General features: G+C 40.1%; 1 long non-coding RNA gene across 1 annotated transcript; it reads left to right on the top strand.

Moving 5' to 3' along the window:
* The first annotated feature begins 4,515 nt into the window (after window positions 1-4,515).
* Window positions 4,516-10,570, top strand: LOC120308736. The gene is made up of 3 exons (XR_005556915.1): window positions 4,516-4,724; window positions 5,291-5,437; window positions 8,555-10,570. It is a non-coding gene; the product is annotated as an uncharacterized LOC120308736 (long non-coding RNA).
* Window positions 10,571-16,657: the final 6,087 nt, after the last annotated feature.

Raw genomic sequence — 16,657 nt, 5'->3', positions numbered from 1 at the left:
ATCAGAAATGCTGTTATGTTCCATGCTTTCATAACATCTCATTGTTTTTTTTACAGAGGTACCTTCTTGGCAGGCTTTATGCTTCAATTATTTAAAAAAATATAATTATTTGTTAAGTACCCAGGAAAACACATCTTTTTTTTTTTATAAACAGAAAGGTCAAACTTCTCCATTACATCTAGAAATTAAGAACTTTAGAAAAAAAACTAGCCTCAGTATAAAGGGAAGTAAAGCTGAAATGCACCACTGCCCAAGTTGGTGAGGAATTGTTATATTGTCTTTCAGTTATGGTTTCAAATCCTGCCTCGCTCCTATGCTTTAGTAGCCACCTGAAATACTGTAGTGGCTGGATTCATAAAATATTAAGGAAACCATGGCTTGATTGATTTGGCTGGGCTTAAACATTCATCTAGTAGGCAGTATGCTGAGTTATTTATTCAATGACCCGGATCCATGTAACTCAAGAAACCACAAATAGTCCCCCTTCATTAAAGAGCAGCCATCCTGATGCTTGTGGTTCTCAAAAGGTTCTCAATTTTGGATGATGAAATGGCATAAGAGAGATACCAGAATGCTGCTGGAGAAAACAAAGAGTGAATCCAGCTAAGGAGGGATATGAGCCTTCCTTAAGGGAGGACCACTTTATGACAATAAGGGCAATAAAGTTATTTTTCCTTCCTTCCTTCCTTCCTTCCTTCCTTCCTTCCTTCCTTCCTTCCTTCCTTCCTTCCTTCCTTCCTTCCTTTCTTCTCTCCTTCCACATGACACTTCATGACAATAAGGGCAATAAAGTTATTTTTCCTTCCTTCCTTCCTTCCTTCCTTCCTTCCTTCCTTCCTTCCTTCCTTCCTTCCTTCCTTTCTTCTCTCCTTCCACATGACACTTCATGACAATAAGGGCAATAAAGTTATTTTTCCTTCCTTCCTTCCTTCCTTCCTTCCTTCCTTCCTTCCTTCCTTCCTTCCTTTCTTCTCTCCTTCCACATGACACTTCATGACAATAAGGGCAATAAAGTTATTTTTCCTTCCTTCCTTCCTTCCTTCCTTCCTTCCTTCCTTCCTTCCTTCCTTCCTTCCTTTCTTCTCTCCTTCCACATGACACTTCATGACAATAAGGGCAATAAAATTATTTTTCCTTCCTTCCTTCCTTCCTTCCTTCCTTCCTTCCTTCCTTCCTTCCTTCCTTCCTTCCTTCTCTCCTTCCACATGACACTTCATGACAATAAGGGCAATAAAGTTATTTTTCCTTCCTTCCTTCCTTCCTTCCTTCCTTCCTTCCTTCCTTCCTTCCTTCCTTCCTTCCTTCCTTCCTTCCACATGTGTGACTACATAAATCATATAAACACATACATTAAAAAGTCCTAATGTCAATCATCTCTGAGATCTTTACCATATATGGCAACCCGTTACTTGCTTCCCCCCCACCCCTATATTTTCCCCACTCTATAACATTTCTTAAAAAGTGCCCCATAATAGGATTCCTCTCAAATGTAATGAAGGAAAGTTTCATTTTTTCTATGCTACTTCCATCTCCAACTTGCCTCCATATAGGGGTATGCAAAAAATAAAGAGAAACAGATTCTGGCACAGATTCATTTAAAAGATGCTCAAGTTTTTCTTGTGCTTGGAAGCCCAAAGGGAAAAATAACTTTAAAATAATCTTCCCTTTCACATCTGCTGCATGTATGAAACCAACATAGATACGTTCACTGATAACAAGTTTTTAGTTGCTGTGCCAAGATTTGAGCTCAAGTAACATGCAAGGTCTTCCAACTAATTGTCAGTTAAGTTGCATTCAGTCCTAAGATATGTACTGCAAAATCCTCATATCATCAACAGGAATTTTGTTCAATGTCTCGGCATTTCCAGAGATTATTTGCAAATATTCCCAGATATTTTTCAAGCTTTTCTAGCATCTGATATCAAATATGATATCAAGAGAAGGAAACAGGGAACGTCTTCTCTGGATTTATGAAAGCAGCGTTGTTTTTACTTTGCTTCTTTATTTTTTGTTTCACTCTGTCTTTATATTGTGACCTCTTTTTCTCCCCATTTGACTAATCACCATAAAGTGACCTCCCTTTTCCTAAATGCCTACCAGAGGTCTTTCTGGAAAATACATAATGATTAATGTTAAGATGTGTGTTTTATAAAGCAACTCTATATGTATCCAGTAAAACATAAGTTCTGTTTACAATGAGGGTTAGTCCCAGTTAAAAGTATATAGCAGGACAATCCTATTTCCTACAGTAGTTATTTGTGGGATATGTCTACTTCCTGAAGGTAGGAATCAAACTGGCTTATAGAACTTATATATAAAATGCAAAATGAATCAATGTACAATCAACAAATAATGCCACAAGTAAAAGTTACGTTTATTGAAATGGGACTGTTGGTTATAATTCTCCAGGTAAGGCTACAACTGGCACTCAACCAAAGTTTCTGTGCAAAGCCCTCCTAGTCACAGTTAGAATAGAGTAGAGCTGGAAGGGACCTTAGAGGCTTTCTAGTCCAGCCCCCTGCTCAAGCAGGAGAACCTGTATAGAGAAGAGGTAGAGGAAGGTAAGAAGCAGAGGCAGTTCTCTGTCTGCTCTTTGAACAGGAGCTATAAATCTAGGAGAACCCTCAAACTGTAAGCATAACCCCCTCAAGAGTCAAAGATGGTACTTTTAGGGAATCAGTCAGATTCTGAATTAAGACCCACTCCATCTTCTTTGGACTAAGTCTGAGCCTGTTTTTCCCCATCCAGACCATCACAGTCCCCGGCAGTGCTTTTTTCTGAAAAAAGAAAAGGTGCCGGAACTTACACATCATACAACCCGCCTTGCCTACCCTATAAGGTTCCATCCAAAAAAGGTGCCAGAACTCCGTTCTGGGCGTTCTATGAGAAAAAAAGCCCTGGTCCCTGGTATCAGTCATGACTTCCCCTGCATCTCCTAATGAGCCCAGATGTATACCTGGGTATCATCTGTAAATTGATGACACCTCAGCCCCAAACAGATGGCCTTTCTCAGTAATTTCTTGTAGCTAATGATAAGGAGAGAGGGAAGAACTGAACCATGAAGCACCTCAAGTATATATGGATCTGACCTCACTCCCCTAGCCACCGTTTAGACTTACCTCTTCAAGTAGGAGTAGAACTACACCAACATCATAATACAGCTCTGTGGTGCTATGCATGTAGTTCCCAAAAGGGATTTCAGAATACACAGGAACAGAAACATAGCACCTACCTAGATCTCTTTAAAGCATCCATGTTTTATCCTGGGATTCCAGAGACGCCCTCCTTAGCTTCTCTAGGATCCTGGGAAAAGAAGTATCTGTTTTAAAGAGTTGAGTACCTATAATTGCCTGGGCTGAAGCCAGTAGTTCTTTTTGATCAGACAAAATCAGATAAAAGACTACCGCAGTTAATTGTCTTTCCAGACTGAAACTGGGTTATACATTAAGCTAATCTATGGTTTGCTTCATTTCATTCACCCAATCAAAACTAAACAAATCACATTATGGTTTATTGTAATGTTTAAACTAGGTATCAATTGTGCAGAAATCAATATATTTTAAAATTAGCATAGTTCCATTGGAGTTCTAGAATATAATTTACTTGGTGTTACAGCTATATATATATTTTAAGAGTAAGATGTAAGCCGCACTGGCCCAGTTTAGAACTTTTAAAGTAGATGAATATAAAATAATGAGCATCATAAGGAGAATACACAGAGAAAATTGTCCCTCTTTTATTAATTGGGTAAAATGGGGGATGACATCACCAGATTTTTGCAGCCCAGTCCAGATCTGATATGTGTATTGAAAGAAAATAGAGCAACTATTCAGAAGCTGGATGCCTTCAAATATTATATGATGGATACAGTGCTCTTTTTGTCATAGAACTCACTGGAACAGAGTTCCAGCACCTTTTTTTTTGACAGATTTTTCAAGTTTTAAAAGTAAATTTTGAAAATTTGATGTTTGGTCCGCATGGACTTGAATTGCCCTATCGAGCGTAGCAAGTTGGCGTCAAAATCATTAAAATGGTGCATGCGGGCTGTTTGTATGTCGAGTCCAATACATGTGTACTTTGTCCGGCTGCTCGACTTGTGGCACTGCTCGGCTTGTGATTGGTCATGTAGTCAGGCGCTGAGTGCTTACTGTGGGGGACAACTATTATGTTTCATTACACAACTGAGTGTGTGGGTGTGTGTACAGTGATTGACTATGTGCCAAAGGTAAATAAAAGATTAACAAGATGTGAGTTCCAGTACCTTTTTTCTTATAAAAAAAGCACTGGATGGATATATGGGCATTTACAATCTTCGCAGGCTTGTTGCTGAGAGAAACTAAACAGAAGTATCTGGTCTTTTCCACAGAGCAGTTATTGCTGTGTTGATCTGTTTCACCTTCCCATTGTTTACCAAAATAATATGAAGTCTGTAATCTTTCCAACAACCCCACTAACTTACTTCCTGATTTGTTGTGCTTTGTCTTTTTTGACTTGAAAGATTAGCTGTGTGGAGTGGCATGTGGGGGAAAATATTTGAGCAGGACTTTGCACCTTGTGGTTCCTGTTAATGGATCTCCTTTATACCAGGGACTGTCCCTGGCCAACAACAGATACACAGAGAATACTTCCAGGGAGCGGAGATCTTGGTTGTGGAACTAAAGCCCCCTTCGTATGAAGCACTCTTGTGTTGATTAACAACAGGTTGAGTAGAAGACGCTTTAGAGGTTGGTTAAGATCTTTGATCCAATGTGGAAAAAGGGGGTTGGTGTGTGAATGTGAACATTTATATTTATCAAATTCTCTCCTCGCTAATTCATTTTAATCAGCTGTGCCTGTACAGGTAGTCCTCGACGTATGACTGCAATTGAGTCCAACATTTCTGTTGTAAGTAGTGCCCCATTTTACACCTGTCTTGTCACAGTTGAGAAGGGAATCATTGCAGTCATTAAATTAGTAATAAGGTTGTTAAGTGAATCTGGCTTCCTCATTGACTTTCCTTGTCAGAAGATTACAAAAGGTGTTCACATGACTCCAGGAAACCGCAACTGTCATAAATATGAGTTAGTTGCCAAGCGGCTGAATTCTGATCACGTGACTAATGGTTGTGAGTGTGAAAAATGGTCCTATGTCACTTTTTTCAGTGCTGTTGTAGCTTCAAAGGTCACTAAGTGAAGTGTTGTAAGTTTTCAAACACTACCTGTGTTTGAAAAAATACTTCTGAAATGGTTTCCCCAACAAGGAGTTTATTTGAAGGATTTTCAGCAGCCATATCTCTCTTTTTAATTTGCAGCATCTTCTAAAGCAGTGTTTCCCAACCTCAATGATTTTAAGAAAGAGTGGATTTCAATTCCCAGAATTCTCCAGCCATTATTCTGAAAGTTGAAGTCCATTCACTTTGTTGAAAAGGACATCATACAAGTCCAGTTTAAGAATGAAGGTAAGGAGGGGGCACAAGGCCATTGTTTTTTTGTGTGACTGATGATAAATATCCCTGAGACACAGGCATTCTCAACAATGAGAAAAAATTTGGATTTCTAATTAAATGATAATATTTGTTTTCCTAAATCTTCTCATTCTTCATCACTGACAGAGATTCCTGGAGATTTTCAATACAGTTAATTTTGTTTCTACTTGGAAACTGTTTTTGGATTTTGTGCTTGAGGTAGAAAAAAAATGAAACTTTGATCTGAAGGTTTGATGATTAGATAGATTGTTGTTATAGAAATGGCTATTACAGTGATGGTGAACCTTTTAGATACTGAGTGCCCAAAAACTGGCCCCACTCCTGCTCCACCCCCTGCCCCATCCCACCCCCGCCCCACCCTGCCCCCCATCCCCCACCCCGCCTGCCCTCAGGGCCACTCACTGCCTCCAGGGCCCGCCGCGGATCACCCAGGCAGCTCAGCACTGTTATGGTGGTCATGCCCTCTGCCCACACCCTGCACCATCAACTGTGCACAATGGGGTGTGAGGGCAGAATCTTGTCTACGCTGCCTGACTGCCATGTCCTTGGCTGCGCTGCTCTGTGTGGGCCATGTTCAGGGGCAACTCTCCTTCAGGGGGGTTGTTGGAGAGGAGGGGATCGTGGGGGGAGGCGAGGCTTGGGCAACAGCATGTGTGCCCACAGAGAGGGCTCTGAGTGCCGCCTCTGGCACCCATGCCATAGGTTCACCACCACTGGGCTAGTATATATTGTTATGTAAAAGCAATAAGTTGAGGTTGTATGTTATTATCTTATTCCACTGCACCAAAAAGAATTTGAAATTGATGCTTTTCTTTTTCTTTTCCCTTTTACTCTACACTTTTTCCTCTTCCCCCTTTCCTCCTCTATTTTCCCATTATTTTCATTTTTCTTTGTATCTCTCTACTTTATAGTTTGAGAAACTAATAAGATATATACGTGTGTGTGTGTGTGTGTGTGTGTGTGTAGGTCTTTGGTTATTCAGGTTTTCTCCCGCGTAAAATTGGAAGTGTCTTGGCGACGTTTCGATGAAGTCTCATTCGTCATCTTCAGGCTGGTATTTTCAGCTTCGTGCTTCTAGGAGCAATGTGTGATCGTAGCTGTTTCTTTCTTTTAACTGCCAGTGGGGGTATGAACTGATTGGATGAGAGCTTGGCTGTGTTCTGATTGGATGGAGGTGTGTTCTGATTGGTTAGGAGCTTGGCTGTGCTCTAATTGGATGGGGGGTTGGCTGTGCTCTGATTGGTTGGGGGAGTGTTCTGTTTGGGTGGGGACTTTGTTGTGCTCAGGTTAATCTGAGTTGCAGGGAGATGTGAGATGGTGAGCATTGCTATTGTTTGGCTTCGTGTTCGTGGTCGTGCCTCATCTTCATGGTGGGTGTCAGTTTGCTTAGGGGTTTGTATGTAGAGTCTTGGAGTAGGTTGGTTAATTTGGTTTGGTAGTCAGAATGGCTCCCTAGGACACACCATCTACCAGAAGAAAACACACACAAACCACTATCTGCACGCTCTCTCACACCACCACCCAGCACAGGTCAACTCCGTCGCCAAGACACTCATCTCTAGAACAAAACGCTTAGCTGATGAACAACACCTAAAAACCGAACTACACACTCTCACTAATGTACTTACATCCAATGGATTCCAAAGAAATAAGATTACCAAACTAATCCAAAAAGAAACCCCCACTAAAATCCAAGACAGAGAACAAGAAAACAGCAAAGCCCTCCTCCCTTACATAAAAGGCACCACAGACAGAATCAGCAAGATCCTCCACAAACACAACATTAAGACAGCATTCTGCACAAACAGAAAAATATCCACCATCCTAAGAAACCCCAAAGACAAAATTGAGTTAGAAAAATCAAGGAGTATATGAAATCCCATGCACCGCTTGCCCCACCACATACATCGGACAAACCAACAGAAGAATAAGTGCACGCATTGAAGAACATAAGAACTCAGTCAAAAAAGAGGAACCAACTTCTTCCCTGGTCCAACACCTTAAAATCACAGGACATGAAATTGACTTTAAAAAGACCAGAACTATCGCCAAAACTGAACACTTTAATAACAGAATAATCAGAGAAGCCATCAAGATAGAAAAACGCCCACACAGCATGAACAAATGAGATGATACCTCCCGCCTACCAGACATTTGGAAACCCGCCCTCATTGACAAATGAGTGCCTAACACAAAAAATGACACCAGACCCACACTCACGAAAGCCATACAGGATGTCACCACCACACGTCCACGCAAAAAGCAAACCCAAACCCACACCGATGATGAAGCACGACCACAAACCAGAAGCCAGACCACAGCTGCATCATTAGCCACTTTAAACCCCTCCAATCCATACATGAAAGAAACTGACACCCACCAGGAAGATGAGGCACGACCACAAACGCGAAGCCAAACAATAGCAATGGTCACCATCTCATATCTCCCTGCAACTCAGACTAACCTGAGCACAACAAAGCCCCCACCCAAACAGAACACTCCCCCAACCAATCAGAGCACAGCCAACCCCCCATCCAATCAGAGCACAGCCATGCTCTCATCCAATCACTTCATACCCCCACTGGCAGTTAAAAGGAAGAAACAGCTACGATCACACATTGCTCCTAGAAGCACGAAGCCGAAAACACCAGCCTGAAGATGACGAATGAGACTTTGTCGAAACGTCACCAAGACACTTCCAATTTGACGCGGGAGAAAACCCGAATAACCAAAGATAGATAGATAGATAGATAGATAGATAGATAGATAGATAGATAGATAGATAGGCTGAGATTCTTGAACATTTTCATTTTAATAATGTGGAAATGATTATGTTACCCTCAGATTATATTTCCGATGTATTTGTCCTTTCAAAATTCCCTGTAATTGATCACAAAGCTGCTAAGGCCATGCTTATGCTTTTAATTGCAAAGGAATTTGATGTAACTAAGAAGAGGTGCTACCGGCTGCCTTCAGAAAGGGGATGAAGAGTAGAAATCAGGCCTTAGAAGAGGATTGTTGAAAGAGGATGGCTGTTTCTCCATGTGCAATATTGGTCCATTTGCTTTTTCTCCCCATTTTCACAAACAGTAAGAAGAGTTGCCAGGAGCTGATCTTATTCTCTGAAAAGAAGAAAAGAAATGGCTTTTCATCAGTTATGGATGGCTGAGTGTAGCTTTGGAGTAACTAGAGCACAGGGGCCTGCAGGCCAAAAGAAGTGCTTATTAACAGTGGGCAAATACTTATAGCTGGTCATTGCTTTTCTGCAGCAGGCATCCTTGATGGGTTTATGCATGCTGAGGACTCTTCTGCTTAGAAACACACAATGGAATGCCTGCTATTTATAATCCTAAAATAAAACAAGGAAGTTAAGGCAGGGGGAGGTAACAGAATGCTGGCATCCACTTTGGAATGTGGAAGTTTAGGTTTCAGCAATAGCAGGAAGACAAGAATAATTGGGGTTTCCTGACAAAGTGCAACCTGGTCATTTGGTATGTTTTCAGGAACTCACAGGTTTCACTGTGATGACCATGGAATTTCTTTAACATTTCAGTTTGGAAACCCCCGGGATCATTTCAATGTGGTACTTCTTCTACTCCCCAATAATAAATAAAATAAATTGCTACTCCCCTCCAATCTACATTTTCATGACCCTGTTTTGTGCATTTGGTTGTTTGTAGATAATGCTGTGTGCTTCTAAGACCTGCCTGTCTGTAAAGTTGTCATTTTTCTGTACTGAAGATCCTGTTCATCCTTCTTTTCCCAAGTCCATCCAAGCAAAACAGTGGACAAGTGACTGTGAGGAGGAGAGAGAAAACTCTGAACACCTAAAATATCCCCACCGTTCACTTCACACATAAGGAAGAGAAAGGAAATGGGTCGTAAGGCAATGAAGAAAGCCCAAAGAGCATGTTTTTCTTTAATGGAGACTAGTTCTGTGCAAAACACACAGAGATGAATGGCTGCTGCGGAAGAGGCTCTGACAAGTCATGAAGTCATCCTTCCTCTATCAGGGAACAGAGTACAAGGGCAACTGAAGCCTGGAAATGGAGCCAGAGTTCCCAGCAATGGGGAACAGAGCATCCAGAACCTGCAGTGCTTCAGCTTTGCAGAGATTCCTTTTTTCCTGGTTTGGGTTCTACTATAGACGGACCAGAAATAAAGTATACGATGAATGAACATAAAAACATGTGACAGGAGAGAATTGCAAAGGTGATCGTGGAACAAAACATATAAACTGAAAGGGCCTTATTTTGAAGAGCTCTGAAATCTAGAAAGTGTGTCGTTGAAAACACAATGTGAAAATGTAACTCGAGTTAATTTCCCAGACTTCTCATAACTCAGTTTTTTATATTAATTGAAAATATTAGAATTACATTCATTTGAAGATCTCTATTATAATTCTATTATTTACTGATGAACATAACCTGTTTCTATCTGAGTAACTCTTCTGGGGTTAGATTGGCTTGAAACCATATATCTTGCAGACATGGCTTAAAACCATATATCTTGCAGAGACACAATGATGGAGAGTCCTCTTCAGAGTGGATAATTGGATACATAGGGGAACATGGGTCTCCAGGAGAGGTTAAAGGCAAGGCTATATCAATGACTCAAATCACTTTACAACCTGTACTTTGTTTAGCAGAGATCTCTAGTAGATTTCCATGTTGGTTCTCCATGCTGCTTTCTTGAGTCCATTATTTCCTCATCTCACAAAGCAAGACAAAATGTGTTGTGCAGGTCTGAGACCATTTGTAGCATTTGTCACATTACTGGAGTCACTACCTGGTTTCTAGAAATGGCTAAAGGCACCCGCTTTATGCTGTATATAATATATCCTTCCATATTCACGTTTATTACCGAGACCTTCTAGGAGCAAAAGGAAGGACCTAATTAGGGTGGATATGAGGGCATCTTGCATGCCGAAATAATTTTGAACCAACACTTCCAAAGCCACATGTACAGGCAAAATGTTGAACTTATAGATCATGTAGCAAAGAAATTGGGGTCTGACAGTTAGGGACATTGAAGGAGGCCATTTTAACTATGTCTTGTCCATCATACATTATTTTTCTTAAGAAACAGGCCTGCTGAGAAATAAAAACAGGATACAAACTACATTGTTGGAGTCTATCGCCTTCCTGCACTGTCTGTTGCCTTTCGCATACTCACTTCCTTCCGTGACATAGTATTCCTTTTGTGCATGGTTTTGAATGGGATGCATTAAGACCCTAACAAGGGTCATTTATTAGCGGCTTGGCATCTTTTCACATAAATTAACAGAACAGACAAACAGAGTCACTCCAGTTGGATTTCCACAGATAAGGTCATCTTCTGGAATGCAATTGAAAGCTTCTGGCCATTGATTTAAAAGCCAGTCTGGGAATTTAAGAGTCAGGTGCCAATTTTTTTTTTTTTAAAAATCACATGTATGGTTTCCTTTTTTACCATATACAAAATATTTCTTGACCATTTGTGGAATTTTTATGATGCTACTATCATTGGTCTCAGAGAAGTAAAAAACCCTGGCTCTTATCATTTAGTAAATAGCGATGACAACTACTCTACTTCATGTGGCAAATTCCTGCATATCATAAATTTTAAAATCATATGTTTCTATCACCTTTTTTATGCAAATGATATAATGCCCTGCATAATCTTTATATATCTATTCCTCAGGCTCATTAGGTCCTGACCAATTGATTCTCCATGTGCCTGAATGTGGGGTGGAATTGCCTACACTACATCGAGATAGCTTATCCATATGTTTCTGTGTCTTCCTCTTAATGTCAAGAAGTAAATGATAAAAACAGCAGAGGCTGATGTGGTTTCAGGTTGCATTTGGGACTCTCTCAGCTCCTGGGTTGAAGAAACAAAAAAACAAGACTGTCCTCTCTTCCCATTCTTAGCTTTACATCTTGCCTGAAGAAGAATTCTGGAGAACCAGGAAAATTCTCAGTTATGACCTTGAGTTCACATGATAAATGTTATCACTAGTTGGGTTCCAAAAATCCAGATGAACACTAAAAGGCAGCAAAGGATGTAGAAAACTCTCGTTCTCTGAGGCTATCCCAGCGTTACAACCCAATTATGACAGCCACTCACTTATCACTTCATTATAGAGTGAAGGAAATTTTATATATGATTTGTATACATTATTCTAAATAAGAGACTCATGAATTAAATTGCTGAGTATTGAATTTATATTTTAACGAATAAATACTGAAACTGCAGCTGACATACCTCCCAAGCATAGAGTGGCAGAATATGTAACAACCTTATTGAGATTTTTATGTCAAAGGAATGTCACATTTTTTAAAAAATACAAACAACTCCTTTTTGTTATTGCCAATCTGCCAAGTATTCATAACTAACTTCAGCCTGTTCAAACTCTAATTTTTATTCCATTCTTTTATTCATAGCTTATGCATAGGGATTTACAGAACAAAGTTACACTGGGCACAAATATTATTTTATGGTCTATTTTATTTTTAAAAGCATACGGGCCATTTTAATGAGTAAAACACTTACAAATATTAGTGAGGCAAACATTTAATCTAATACATAATCCAATAAATAATAAAAATAAGCAAAGAAAACAAAAATGATCATATTTCTACTTGGATCTTCTACTTGGATCCCAGTAAGCCAATTCAGGAAAAACCATTCAGAGCAAATATATTTTAAATGGGGCATGCCAAATAATAATAAAGCAATAACAGCCAATGGTATCAAGATATTGAATTAAATGCATAAAATTCTCCCCTAACACTTTACAATAAAGGAGCTACTGGTGAAAACACTCTGCTCTTACTATCTGTAAAGTCAAATAGCAATGATAAAGTTTCATCCTAAAGCTATCATAGACCTATAATTCGGTTCAAAGGCTGCAGTCAATAAATAAGCAGCAGAAATAAATATCTTCAAATATTAGAAATCCAACAGGGAACATGACAGCCGCTCCATATATGGTCATGAAAACCCATGTACAACTTTGGGCAAATTTCTAAATTAGTGTTTCTCAATGCTGGTAGATTCAAGATATGTGGACTTCAATTCCCCGAATTCCCCAGCCAGATGGAATCCCCATCTAGTGCATGCACTTAAGGCTGCAAAACATGAGGAATGAAACAAGTTCTCCAGTTTCTAGTGCATCAAGTTCAACTTTCTGTTTTCATTCTTGGACTCTTCTGTCTGGTTTGGTATGATCAATATAATTGTGAGTGAATTGTATAGGCGTTGATTCAGTTGAACTGGAGGAGTCATATTCCATAGAGATGTGTTTGCAATAGCTGAGGAAGAACAACAAAGATAAAATCAGCAGGACCTGCAAACAATTATCTATATCCTCCCTACTTATGTATATATCTTTGAAAAGCCAGTGTGGTGTAATAATTAAGATGTTGGGTGGGATCAAGGAAACCCAAGTTCAATTCCCATGGGAGTTTGGTGTTTACTGAGGGATTCCTAGCCAGATAGGCTCTGCCCAACTTAACTCAGAAGTTTGTTATTGTTCAGATACAAAGAAAAGAGATTCTCATATATGCCTTAAGTTCTCAGTGGAAAGGCAGGCTTAAAAGACAATAAATGTATCATGTAACGCACAAAGTCAGATCATTGGTTATCTCTGTAAAGCAATACTTTAAAATGTGATTGTTGGTCTCAGCAGAGATCAGCTCAGCTTAAGGCCCTTTGTGGGTGGGCAACTTTTTATGTCTTTCCCCTTAAAAATTTTATTGTTGTTGTTTACCTCCAAGCACTGTGGAAGATATTACCATGCTATAATGCCAGTATCTCAATGGTTAGAGCCAAGGGGTGAGTACAAAATAAGTGCATGAAACCTGTGAGAAAATAAATACATTCAGAAATAGGCAATTTTGCCACTAAATCACAGTGAAGCTGTCTGGGAGAATTCTATGAGCTGAAAAAAAATGGAGGCCACATCTTGCTCATGGACTATACTTTCCTTAATTCTGCTGTAGGAGCGCTATAGTGCTAGAAAAGATCAAGGATATCATTAGATAGCACAAAGAGGCTGTTGAATTCCAGAATGAGGTAACTCAAACAGGTGTGTGTGCAGAATATGATTTTAAAAGTCAAATTGGCAACCATAATGATATAATTGAAACTCCACACCCATTTTTATGTGCAACCTGTATAAAAACCAAACTGAGCTCTGATTGCACTCTTGTGGTTACTATTTTGCCTTTTTTCTATTATGGTCTGCAGATTCACATGGATCGAAACTATGATTTATCAGCTTTGTGAGGGAATTCCAAGGCCATGTACATGTGCAGGATTATTGAATTGTGGCTCTTCTCTGCCCTAGTAGGCACTACTGTTTAATTGGGATCATGGGGGAGTTAGTATGTTGCATGAACAGGAAAACAAGGTCAAACAATCCAGTTAATCCCATTAAGATGGGGGCATTTAGAGTCAAAACTTTTACTCATGTCAAAAATCACATCTCCCAAAGCCTGGCCAATCATGTGACTTGCTACCAAAGGCTTAGCTAATCTGGATGAAGATGGAGAGAGGTGTCACCAATAATGGGAGTTTGTAGGAATTCTGCATAGTCATTTTGGTCCTCATTGTAATCCTCATGGCTCCGTACACAAGGAGTAGAAATGGATGACACCACTGCAGACTTCAAAATATTGATATTCAGGTTGAAAGAATAAACTGCCAGGAAATGATAAGGGGCTGGGAAGTTTTAAAAGAAGGATGGTTGTGTGAACAAAACCTTTGTGTCTTGTGTCTTTTCATCGTGAGATGCTTAAGTCTTTATCAGAGAGCAGAAATAGGACAAAATAATAATATATCTGAAAAGGAAACACAAAGCACATCTGCACTGACCCTGCCATTTTTCTTCTGTCCTTCCCTTTGCTTGTTTGGTATTGTAATAGTATAACACTGTTCAGTTTGCTTTTATTGGATCATACTCTTAAGGTTACATTCCTCCGGTATCCCAGCCATGAAATAAAAACAATCCAAGATTCTAAAATCAATACAACCAAATCGTGGGGAATCAAAGCCAGCTATTAAACAAATTTCAAACTGTTCACTATAGGAACGTATGGGGCCTTTTGTTTAGAGTAATAATATAATTAACAAGCATCATTTACAGAAGAGAACCCCCTCCTGAGATATAATGTATCCTACAAGCCCATTTCCTGCTGCCTTTATAACTTAATCTTGTGAACCTGTACATGTTTTCTGAGAATGTGGCATTTGGCAAAAGAACAATGCAACGAAAAGAGATTTCTATCTAAAGGAGTTTTCAATCATTGATGATAGAATCTGTAAACTGATGGTGGCTGAGGTGATTACCAGAGGCCATTGGTTATCAGCAGGTTATCAACTTATTTCCTTTTTATTCTTTTATCTGATAAATGTGTATCCTGCCTTTTAGTCAGGAACTCAAGGAAGTGTATATATAGTACTTCTTCCTCCATTTTCTCCCCACCACAACGAGCCTGGGAGGAAGGATGAGCTGAGAGACAGTAACTGATCCAAAAATCACCCAGTGAGCTTCTAACACTGTAGGTGGACCTGAATTCAGGATCCCCCATCTTAGTCCCACACTGTTATGTCCTGAGCCTGCAAAAGCAGGCTCGGGACGTTGCAATGGTCCCGGGCTGTTGCAAGCTGCGTGGGACCAGACTGAGTGGCGCTGGCCTGCGTGCATGCGCAAGGCGCGAAAGCGCGCCATCTCATGTTACCTTTTTGCCCGGGGATTCTATTTAGAGTCAGAGAGGCCTGTGAGCCTCTGAGTTGTGTCGGAGAGAGCTGAAGAGAATAAAAGCTGTTATTACCATCAGAATGTGTGCTCTTCTTTCTCCATTGACTCGAGGACTCAACACACACCTTAACCACTACCCCACATTTGGTACACACAATTGGTGGGCACAACTAATCCATCTTACACTAGAAATCAGCTGCCTGGTTGGGATATTGGGTTTTGATATGATCCAAGCTTCCCATGTCCTCTGGATTTTTTTTTGCCACGAGTTGATAGCTAAAACTGCGTTCCTTTGTGTTGAGAGAAATGCCCACTCAGTTTGGCATGAGTAACTGTCAGGAAGCAGTAGAAAAATGGACAACTTACAGGAATGTAAGCTTGTAAATTTATAGGTCACATACTGCTATAAGAGTAAGTGCTCCATAGCAAGTAATGTTTTTTCTCAGACTCAGCTCCAGTTCTTCAGCGCAATAATATCGGGGGGGGGGGGATTTTCCCTTTTATCTTCCAAGGACTGGTGGAGAAATCACCAGCTTTTGAGAGAAGGAAAAGCTGAATCTCAATGCTCCTCTAGGTTGCTTAGCACAGATCAAACCCGCAGAACATATTGCTTACCCAACCCAAGTAAAAAAATCAGCCATCTCCCTTTCTTTGCTGGATAAAGTCTCCAAATCTTGATTCTGATTCTTTCTTAGAAATTGTATAGCTTCTTCTATTATCTGGAGCAGATCAAAGGTCTCTGTAGCTCATTTTGAAACTGCTGTTGCTGGCCAGCTCTCCTAGACAGACTTGAACTGACCTTTTTTCTTCTTGCTCTCATTCTCCATTGCTTTCTATCTCCTGGATACACAGAGAGTAGCCTCCAAAGAGATAAGAACAACCACAATAGCAAAATTCCTGGCACAGAGGAAATGGTTTTATAGGTAGCCTGGGAATGATATGGAAGAATGGTTAGGATAGTTAGTGACAGCTTGTGGAGAAAACTGTCTTTTCTCCTTGTCTGATGCAGATCTATGGAAAAACAGCAGGGATGTTGATGAGAGGAATGGCAGAGGAGGAGACTGTGTGATGCCTTCCTGCGGAGATCACCAAGGATGAATCTGAAGAAAATTATTGCTATCAAAGATAGCTTTCATCACTGGCATAAAAGGAAAGAAGTGAATACAAGAATGTTAATTTCAGGGACACTTCGTAAGTTTCCCAGAAGCATTTGGCAGGTCCTGCAAAGAAGCAGGATGCTTAATCAGATCATCCCTTCATTGGCCTCTTCTTGTGGGACTCCTTTGATGTTCCCAATTTGCTCAGATTCCCAGGGACAAAGGCAGGTGATTTCGCTTTCATCTTTACTTCAACTGCCTTCATTGTCACTTGACCCACACTTACCTGTGTTCTTCCTCTGAGCATTGACCTAAACCTTCTTCCATTTAAGAAGTAGCAGAATTCTAGCT

Source organism: Crotalus tigris, unplaced genomic scaffold, assembly GCF_016545835.1.
Source record: "Crotalus tigris isolate CLP2741 ecotype Arizona unplaced genomic scaffold, ASM1654583v1 scf7180000017946.1269602, whole genome shotgun sequence".
NCBI lineage: Eukaryota > Metazoa > Chordata > Lepidosauria > Squamata > Viperidae > Crotalus > Crotalus tigris.
The sequence above is the reverse complement of the archived record's forward strand: the minus strand, read 5'-3'. Positions and strand labels throughout refer to the sequence as shown.